This window comes from Castanea sativa, chromosome 12 (genome assembly GCF_040712315.1).
Source record: "Castanea sativa cultivar Marrone di Chiusa Pesio chromosome 12, ASM4071231v1".
NCBI classification, from domain to species: Eukaryota; Viridiplantae; Streptophyta; class Magnoliopsida; order Fagales; family Fagaceae; genus Castanea; species Castanea sativa.
Window position 1 is genome coordinate 20,523,422 of NC_134024.1, and position 11,554 is coordinate 20,534,975.

At 36.9% G+C, this 11,554-nt stretch overlaps 1 pseudogene; it reads left to right on the forward strand.

Annotated features, from left to right (window-relative positions):
* Positions 1–355: 355 nt before the first annotated feature.
* Positions 356–11,194, forward strand: LOC142620340 (uncharacterized; annotated as a pseudogene).
* Positions 11,195–11,554: the final 360 nt, after the last annotated feature.

Genomic DNA, 11,554 nt, shown 5'->3' on the forward strand with positions numbered 1-11,554 from the left:
ATTTAAGTTGCCTACTTGTAGCTTGAAACTTAATACTTTATCCACCTAAGATTAGCTCAGTTAGATTTTCATAATCTACCTCTATTAAAAATAATATTAAATATGTAATTTTGTTCCACTTTTATGTCTATCTCCACCAAAAACACAAAAAAAGAAAAAAGTATACAAATACAAGATCAAATAAAATAAAATAAAAAATTCAACAGAACGCTTGTATCATGGGATACAAGATCAAATTAGAAGAACCATAAATTCAATGATCCCATTGTATCAAATTCCTTTTTTTTTCTCAATTCATCATGAGAACTGATTGCACGAGACACAACCAAATCTTAGACTTGTAAAACAAAGCCCCATGGCACTCACTAGCTCGAAAAAAGTGTTTTCCCTCTTTTCTCCAGTAACGTTGGCCATATTACATTCCTCATTCAATGTTGTTTCTCTTTAGGTGAATGAAGAGGCTGATGCTCTACTCAATTAGAAAGCCAGTCTTCAAAATGAAACACAACCACCCCTGCCTTTATGGAATCACCGTAATGATGCAACCAATTCTTCAAAGAATCAAAATACAGGCTCAATCCAATGCAATTGGTTAGGCATTTCTTGCAACCAAGCAGGAAGTGTTATTGGTTTAAACATGACTAACTCAGGCTTGGAAGGTACACTTCCATGGATTTTCATTCTCATCTCTTCCCAACCTTGCAATTCTTGGATCTTAGTAGTTAGTATGAATGAACTCTTTGGTACAATCCCTATTGAAATTAGTAAACTGTCCAAACTCACACACCTTGATCTGTCATCTAATAAGTTATCTGGGGGGAATCCCACCATAGATTGGACTACTGACCAATCTTGAGGTGTTAGATTTAGCTAAAAATTAGTTAAACAGCTCAATTACTCCAGAAATAGATCAGTTAAAGTCCCTCAATGCCCTTTCTTTGTATGCCAACCATCTTCATGGCTGCATTCCTGCATCTTTAGGCAATTTGAGCAACCTAGTCTACTTGTTTTTCAATGATAATTTCCTTTCATGTTCCATTCCTTCTTCTTTAGGTATTCTAAGTAACTTGGTTTATTTGTACTCATATGATAATCTGTTAGAAATTGAAAAATGATATGAATGGACACCCAAAGTGGGCATGTTCTGTATACCTTATCCAAGAGTTATAGAGTAATGGTTTGGATCGTTACTCTACCCACTAATCCACTATCCCACTCAATATTAATGGAGTGGTGTATATATAAACACCAAGAGTGGTATCTATTGTACAATGAACGAATTCTACATTTCTTATAGTGTTTACAGAGTGTTGTGGGGCTCTTAGGTTATGGGTTATGTTTACATCACTCTAGTAGTGTGCAACACCATCGGAGAAACGTTTTTTTTTCGTGGGTTACACAAATTGGAATTGAAAACGTGTTTGGATAGCTGGTCTACGTGAAGGCTGGCTCTAGACAGCGTCGAACAATCTCAAAACTCCTGTGTGATCACTGGTTTAGGCCAAGAGAGGTATGCCAAAAAACCGATTACTTATATTCCACTGTAAGTTTCTATTTCTTACATTTGTATCAGAGCGTTTATAGCTTGTTCTCGATGTCATAGGCATATATGATTAGTCCTTAATGCGTTTTATGCTTCTGTGATATGCTATAAATTTCTATGCACCTCACATGGCCTTCAATGGCAAGTTTTGATTGTGAGAATTTCGAGCCTTGAAATTAATATATGTTGTTTATATTACATGTATTAATATCTTTCTTAAGTTTCGTAGCAAATCTCAAAGTGTGCCATGAGATATAGTTTAACAAAACTTAGAACACCAAAATTTTAAGGACAAAATTGCTCTTATATGATTTCTTCTTACAAAATATGATTTCATATTATGAATCTATATGTAATAAGCTTTAAATCGATATATAGTACGTTAAAAATGGACTTAAAATGAAGAAGATATAAAATTTTGGAGTTAACGTCTGAAACTCGTTTTTTGGCTGAAAGAAACTGAAAGAAGAAGGTTGAAGACAATCTCTTTAGGCATCACGTGTCTGTCACTCTCCAAAAGGGCTAGAGTGAAAGCCAATGACATAATAAAAAATAAAAAAAAAAGAGGAGGTCCCACAAATAGTTTATTAGCATGACACGTGAATAGTGTTTGCTTACTTCTTAAACACCTATTTTTTGCTCTATCAGTGTGCACATATGCTCCATCCGTTTCACCATTATTTAAATATAAAATATAAAATATAAAATAAGGTCCCACAAATAGCTTATTAGCCTGACACGTGAATAGTGTTTAAATATCACGACGATTCATTCTTCTTAGATTTGAAGGACTGAAGGACTGGTGCAATTTCCTATCGTTGATACAGCTCTTTATTGGTGGTGTATATATTTTTAAGAAATATTTAATGATATGAAATTGATTGATTCTTTAAATTATTTTTGGTTATTATTTTTTAGTGAAATATGGTATTAAAAATATTTACACAACGTTAAATACTATATTTAATGTGACAAATCAATAATTATTATTTAGTGAAATAATGAGATGCTTATATGAATTGTTCTCATGAGTTTAAATTGTGATAGCATGTTTGGCTCAATAGTTAATTGATAAAATTGGTGAATTGTTTTGAATACATATTTTTTGTAAATATGAAATAGTGGGAGTATAGTTGAGTTGCGTTATCTCCCATACATAATTTTGCACGAATAGATTAAAATTAAGCTTAGTAATAAACACTAGTGGTGCAAGAGATGATTAAGAAGCTTAGCGAATTTTTGATCTTGCGACGTGTGTTGATTATCTAAGTTTATTTTAGATCGAATGTCAAAATTTTTGAAATGTGTGTGTAATGTCCCATTTGTAAAATTTTGTAGTGAAATGGCTTCTAAAGGTATAGTTGTTGATCTCAATAAAGGAGAGAAACTGGATGGTGAAAATTACAATATTTGGCATCGCAAAATTCAATATGTGCTGAATGAGCAGGAAGTCCTAGAGACTCTAACTCATTCGTTGAGTAAACCCGATGAGGGAAGCACTGAGCAACACCAATGTGATCTTGCTGCCTATGAAAGTTGGCGCAAGAAAGATTTGTGTGCGCGCTTTACAATGTTGAGTAGCATGCACAATGACTTGATTTGTGAATTAAAGCAGTATACAACTGCACAAGACATGTGGAAAGCTCTAAAGCTAAGATATGGAGGGACATCAGCCACTAGACTGCGTGCTTAACAATGAAATTTGATTCATATAAGATGCATTCTGAACATACAATGAAGCAGCATCTTAGGGCGATGTCCTCCATGATTCGAGAGCTCAAATCGGCTGAAAACAATCTTACTGACGAACAACAAGTCCAGGCAGTGATTCGTTCACTACCAAGTTCATAGGAGACGATGTGTCAAAACTTGACATATAATGAGAACATCAAAACATTTGATGATGTGGCTCGCCACTTAGAACTTGAAGCTAGGCACTTTGAAGTAGCCAAGCCGATTAATTCTGTGCACATGGCTGAGACTAGCTCACATAAGGCATCTAGGCCTAAACTCAAGCAACCTGATTACACTCCTAGACAAGAGAGACCTAATGGGCCACCACCTAAGAAGGCTAAGTTTGTCAAGCGCAATACTAGTGGAAAGCGCACAAAGAAGGACAAGTCTAAATTGACTTGTTATAATTGCGAAAAGAAAGGACATTTTGCTCGTGATTGCACTGAGTCAAAAAAGGTAACACTTAATCCTACATCTCACCATGTTTTTGTAACTAGTCATGTCCTTGTTGCTAATTCTGCTCCTATGTGGACTGTAGACTCAGCAGCAACAGAACATGTAGCAAGAGATAGAGTGGGATTTGTGGAGTACCGCCGGATTCCTGTTGGGAGTAGAGACATCAAGGTGGGAAACAGAGCTAGCGTGGAGGTACTTGGAATTGGTACTTACAAGCTAGAGTTGTGGGATGGTCACACTCCGTTACTCCATGACGTATTGTATGCTCTAGAGATCCGGAGGAACTTACTTTCCATAGTTACTTTGTTAAGACTTGGTTTCCAGTTTATTTTTTAGAATAATTATGTTTTATTGCATTTGGGAACAGTTTATTATGGCCATGGTTTTATTTCAAATGGTTTTTTAATTTTGGATATTGAATATTATAATAATGATAGTTCATTTTTTTTTTCATCTGATAATGTTTCTGATAATTCAATTATATGGCATGCTAGGCTTGGCCATATAGGGCAAGAGAGGATGACTAGGTTAGCTAGAGAAGGCCTTATGGGCAATCTCGCTAAGGTCACTTTGTCCACATGTGAACATTGTCTTATGGGAAAGTAAAAAAGAAAACCGTTTGGAAAAGCCATAAGAGCATCTTTTCCATTGCAACTAATCCACTCTGATATATGTGGTCTAATGAAAGTGAGGGCAAGGCATGGAAGTTTCTACTTCATCACATTTATAGATGACTATACACATTAAGGTCATGTCTATTTGATTTCTCATAAGTCTAAGGCTTTAGATTGCTTTAGACGATACATGAGATTGGTTGAGAATCAATTAAACAAGAGCATTAAGGCTCTCAGAACTGATCGTGGGCGTGAGTATCTATCTGAGCAATTTAAGGAGCTCTGTGATAAAAAGGGAATTGAAAGGCAATTAACGATGCCTTATACACCGCAACAAAATGGTGTGGCGAAAAGGAGAAATCGAACACTGCTAGAGATGGTTAGGTCAATGATGGCACAAGCAAACTTACCGATTCTGTATTGGGGGGATGCACTTTTGACTGTAGCCTATATGCTTAACCGAGTGCCCTCTAAATCAATATCTTCCACACCTTATGAACTATGGACCAGCAAGAAGCCTGACTTGAATAACTTGTGGCCATGGGGTTTAACAGGTTATGTTCACAATACTTCTCATAGATATCGGAAGTTAGGGCCTAAAGGAAAGAAGTGTATCTTTATAAGATATTCTGAGCATTCCAAAGGCTATATGTTGATAGGTGAACAACCTGATGGAAGTGTGACTGAATTGGAGTCACATGATGTTAATTTCATTGAAAGTGAATCCCCTAACATAGGTGAGGTTGAAAAGAACTTGACTCTTTATGAAATGATGGATCAAGAGGTAGGTGCCCCAAGTAGACTAGTAGAGGACAAGGAAGAAATTTTTGAAACTCCTAGAGACAGTGGGAGCAACTCACAACCTAGTGGGAGCACACCACTAGAAATGTTCCCCGTCATCATTTTGAGATTGAGGGGGAAGCTTTCATGATTTCTTCACCGGATGATGATGATGAGCCAAAAAAATGTGCAAGAGGCTCTCTCATCTTCTGTAAGTGATGAGTGGATGAAAGCAATGAATAATGAAATGGAGTCTATGAGGATTAATCAGGTCTGAGATCTGGTAGACCTACCGTTAGGGGGTAAAGCAATTGAGAAAAATGGGTTCTTAAAATCAAACGCAAGGCGGATGGGTCAATAAAAAGGTATAAAGCTCGATTAGTGGCAAAAGGATACACTCAAAAGCAGGGTGTTGACTACGAGGAAACCTTTTCTCCGATTGTGAGGTTTGCCTCTGTTCGACTCATTTTGGCCATTGTTGCAAACTTGAATTTGGAATTATACCAAATGGACGTTAAGACAGTGTTTCTCAATGGAGAACTAGATGAAGAAATCTATATGGATCAACCTATTGGCTTTGTGACCAAAGGTCAAGAGCACAAAGTGTGCAAACTTAAGCAATCCATATATGGTTTAAAGCAGTCATCTAGATAGTGGTATCTGAGATTTCATCTAGATAGTGGTATCTGAGATTTCATCGAGCCATTCTATCGAATGGGTTTACGATGATCGAAGAAGATCACTGTGTCTACGTAAAACTATCCAAGGGAAGTTTCATTATTTTTTCATTGTATGTCGATGACATATTATTGGTCGATAATGACATGGAGATGATTATCACCACAAAAGGGTGATTGTCCTCTAACTTTGAGATGAAGGACATGGGTGAGGCAGATTATATTCTAGGGGTTAAAATCCTCAGCGATCTCTCAAAGAAACTTTTAGGTTTATCACAACAAATCTACAATAAGAAAGTTCTTGAGCGTTTCCAAATGCATAATTGCAAACCCATAGATACTTCAGTTGCAAAAAATGAGAGCTTAAGCCTTGATATGTGTCCTAAGACTCAAGATGAAAAAGAAAAGATGGCTCATGTTCCTTATGCTAATGCAGTTGGAAGCTTGATGTATGCAATGATGTGTACTCGGCCTAATATATGTTATGCTGTTGGGTTAGTCAGTAGATTTCAGTCTAATCCAAGACTTGCTCATTGGAAAGCTGTCAATAGGATATTAAGGTATCTTAAAGGGACAGCAGACTACATCCTTTGTTATCAGGGTTCAGATTTGTGTATGATTGGCTATAGTGATACTGATTGGGGTTGTGACCTAGATGAACGCAAATCTACATCTGGATATGCTTTCTTGCTAAATAATGGTGCCATCACTTGGAGTAGCAAGAATCAACCCTGTGTAGCATTATCAACTATGGAAGCAAACTATGTAGCATGTTCAGTAGCTGTTCAGGAAGCAGTTTGGTTGAGGAGGTTCTTTCAGAATCTTGAAGTTGTCAAGGATGTCTCGGATCCCATTACAGTACATTGTGATAGCATGGCAGCACTTGCCTATGCTAAAGACTTTAAGTATCATGGTAGAACCAAACATATTGATATACGATATCACTACATTCGAGACATGGTTGCTCATAATGAAGTGGTTCTAAAACACATTTCTACAAGCCTCATGATTGCTGATCCTCTTACAAAGCCTATAGGAAGGGATGTCTTTCAGGCTCATGTTAGGAGTTTAGGGCTACGTAGAATATGATGATATGTTGCTTTTTAGTTACCATTTATTGTACTCTTTTGGGATATTTTTGTTTTAAATGCATATGATGTTATTCAGTTAATAATATGAATGTTAACACACACATATACCATATGATGAGCTCTGTGGTATGAAAGGTATGTCGGCAGGCTTAGGTTGGCTCACTCACACGAGTGATCGCCTCTGGCGCTTAAGTAGTGAGCAGAGATGAGACATTGTGTCATTTAATGCTTATGTAGCATATATAGATGGTTGACACAAACAGATGTCGCCTTAGTTGGAACTAAGATGAGATCTATAATATATTTATCTTAATTAGACCGTACATGGATAGCCCATGGTCCATGTAGCCTGTGGTTAGCTAGATGCAAGACCTTATTTGATGCCTGAGTTGGCAAGCGAATAAAGGACTTGAGTTAGGCGCTTGAGTAGCAACTAGACTAAGATTTGTACAGTGTATTGAGTTGAGACATACGCTCTTATTTAAGAAAACTCCACTGTAGCATGTATTTCATACTACATGTGCTTACTCAACCAAAAGCGGAGGTGAGAGAATAAATCCCTACTTCTTCACCGTGTAAGTCCCATGGATCTTTCATTAAAATCCTACTTATGCCCTTGTTACTTTGATTATGTCACAAAGCTGAGGTTTTGATGTCTGCTACTTTGGCATGTTACCTATGGCCATGTTGGATTCGGTCTAAAGGGACATTATTGGGAAAGCGATTGGACCAAAGTTAAAGGACATGAGTGCAAAGGGAAGACTATTTTTGTAACACATCCTTATACTTGTACTCACTGTCAACAGGTTATAGCGCTTATGGTAGCAAAATAATCGTGAGTATATCAAAATAGTTATGATGGATCAAGCATAAGTCTGAGTATTAAACTCAAGAGGGGTTAGAGATACTTGATTCGATGTGTTAATATATGTCTAGGGCATAACGAGATACTTTAGGGATGTTGCTATGCTGGTCTTGGTATAAGATTTAGTATAGTGCTCCCAAATATGTTTTGCAAGTGTGCTCGAAGGTCCCCCAACCTATTTGCCAGTATGAACGCACTGAGAAACATATTGAGAGATGGATAATAGGGTCATGCCCACAATAGATGAGTGGGAGATGTTAGAATTTAAAATGATATGAATGGACACCCAAAGTGGGCATGTCCTTCTGTATACCCCATCCAAGAGTTATAGAGTAATGGTTTGGACCGTTATTCTACCCCACTAAGTCCACTATCCCACTCAATATTAATGGAGTGGTGTGTATATAAACACCAAGAGTGGTATCCATTATATAGTGAATGAATTTTTCATTTCTCATAGTGTTTACAGAGTGTTGTGAGACTCTTAGGTTGTGGGTTATGTTTGCATCACTCTAGTAGTGTGCAACACCGTCGAAGAAACGTTTTTTGTTCGTGGGTTACACAAACTGGAATTGAAAACGTGTTTAGATAGCTGGTCTACGTGGAGGCTGGCTCAAGACAGCGTAAAACAATCTCAAAACTCCTGTGTGATCATCAGTTTAGGCCAAGAGAGGTATGCCGAAAAACCGATTACTTATATTCCGCTGAAAGTTTCTATTTCTTACATAATCAAATATATGGTTTTGCTCCTAGGGAAATAGGAAACCTCTCCAAGTTAGTGGAACTTGACATGAATAATGATAACCTAATAGGTCTCATTCCTTCTAGTATTAGAAGCTTAGAAAATCCTACATGGTTGCATATGTATGAAAATCAGCTCTCTGGCTCAATTTTCACATCATTAGGAGATTGAAGTCCATGATAAGTCTTCAACTAGACAACAATTAGTTAAATGGTAATATTCCAATATCCTTGGGCAATTTGAGGGACATAAAAGTTTTATTCTTCCGCAAAGACCAACTTTTTGGTCCCATCCCCCAAGAGATAGGAAATTTGATGACGTTAGTGAAAGATTCAAAAGCAAACCTAGCAAAATATTAGAACCCTAAACCATGCTAAGTACAGCTAAATCACTTTAAAGCTAAATTAATGAATTAGTCCAAGTATAAATGAATAACCAATTTCCATTACACCAAGAACTAAGCTATACAAAGCATGTCATATTGAGCAATATGGAAAGAGGGTAAACAGCAAACAAACCACAACTAAACACCAAAAAGTGTTTAGGAAGAGGAAAACCCGAAACCCAGGGCAGAAAAAACCTCCCCCCCCCCCCCCCGACCACCCGTCGAAAATCTCCACTAAACAAGATAGTTGTTGTACAATAGATCATTATGAACTATCCAAGCCTATAGGCCTAAGAATACTTGAGTCCTCCAAGCTCTAGCTAGCAACCGACTTCACCGAGTCCTTTCTCTTTCTACCTTACCAAAGAACCTCGATTGAAGCATCAATGGAAAGACCACCAATATGAATTGGATTTTGAAAGTGACTTCTCAAGTTTCTAAGAACCTTCACTCAACTCACAGGGTCTATGTGTGGATGAGATGAAGGAATACAAAATCTTAATCAATGATTGAAAGAGGTAGAAAAGAGATGATAGAGTTGTTTTTGCTCAAAACTTAAAGCTCTCTCTTTTCTTACAAAGGTTGGCCTCTTGGATATTGAACTTATGTTCTAGGGTTTGTTAAGACCCTTATCTGAAAGGCCTAGCCACACACAGAAGTTGTGAGGTTGTGTGCTAGCATAATCACAGTGGCTAGAAATGTATAAAGAGCAGAGTACAATGACCGCTTGCAACTCGCAACCTTGTTGCGGCTTGGTTGTTCGTGAGATGATCATAACTTGCTTAGTCATCACTCTAATCTTGAAATTTTGCTACATTTCACTCGTGGGAAAAGGAGGTTGCCTGAGGTCGTGAGATGACACCGAATGCAGCTTTCCAAACAGTAGATGAGGCTCAAGTACTTCTACCTCAAATATAATTAAGTCCTAGAAAGATACATTAAAACTAAAAATAAATATATACAAATTTGTCATTGAATAAAGCCAATTAACATAGACTTCTTAGTTAGTAATGCTACAACTAGATACAAACCTTCAAAACATCACTACCTTCAACAACCAACTTATAGGTCCAATACCCAAAACCTTGAGAAATTGTACAAGCTTATTTAGAGTCTTCCTTGAAAGAAACCAACTCTTTGGAAATGTATCTAAAGATTTCGGTGTCTATAGAAACTTGCGATACATGGACCTAAGTTACAATAGATTTTATGGTAAAATCTCATACAATTGGAGTCGGTGCCCATGACTAACCACCTTACAGATTGTTGGGAACAATATTACTGATAGCATACTACTTGAAATGGGAGATTCAACTCAACTCCAATTACTTGATCTTTCTTATAATCGATTAGTTAGGATGCTCAGATCATTAACAAAACCTAAGTATCTAGGTCTATCTGCTTAATCACTAACTCAATCCCCAAATATATAAGGAACCTTCTGAAGCTCAACTACTTGAATATGAGCAACAACAAGTTTAGCCAAGGCATTCCAGTTGATTTGTATAATTTAGCACACTTGTATCAACTAGATTTGAGTTATAACTCGCTTAAGGGAGAGATATCTTTCCAAATCGGAAATTTACAAAGCTTGGAGCTGCTGAACTTCTCCCACAATATCTCTATGGTCTAATTCCCACTGCTTTTGAAGAAATGCACGACTTATTGTATATCATATTGGATGCACACATGTGAGTGGAGATTCACATTGAATAATGATGAGAAGAATGAGTGGTTAATATAACATAGTTAAGCTCATACCTATAGGGCTTAGGCCTTTTGGGTTAAGTGATGTCCACAGTTGAGCTCATATTATATTAACTATTCAAGGAGTCTCGCCGAGGTGTTTATCTCCCCAACAAGAACATATCCTACAATGAATTGAAAGGTCCTCTTCTCAATAGCAAATCATTTCAAGATACTACAATAGAAGCCTAAGAAGGAAATAAAGGATTGCAAACTTGTGTGGAAGAAAAACATATTTCGAAAGAGGGACATAAAGTCATTTTGTTAATCATTTTCCCTCTTTTAGGAACACTTCTACTTGTATTGGCATTCATTGGAATATTCTTCTTCATTTTACAAAGAAAAAGGAATAGTTGACATGCAAACTGAACAAATAACATGCACAATTAAAAGGTCCTTTAAATATCAACTTTTGATGGAAGAGCAATGTACAAGAAAATCCTTGAAACAACCAATGGTTTTGATTATATGTTTTGCATTGGGAAGAGAGGGCATGGAACCATTTATAAAGCAAGTCTAACATCAAGAAACATAGTGTTAGTGAAGAAATTCCAATTTTGAAGTCCAATTGGACTTCACTTGCTGGCACATACGGATATGTTGCACCAAGTAATATGCTCCATTTTTTAACTAATGTTGAACATAGAGCATATGAACACATTGGCATGATATTCTATTTGTTTGCAGAGCTTGCTTATACAAATGAAGGTAATTGAGAAATGCGATTTCTATAGTTTTGGAGTTTTGGCTATTGAAGTGATCAAAGGAAGACATCTAGGTGAAATGATCCCCATTCTATCTGCTTCAATTGTGGTGGAGAATTTATTTTTGAAATATTTGTTAGACATACGCCTTCCACCTCCCATAGTTCAAGTTGAGAGTAAGGGTGGCATAATCTGACAAGACCCGTGAACCAGACAT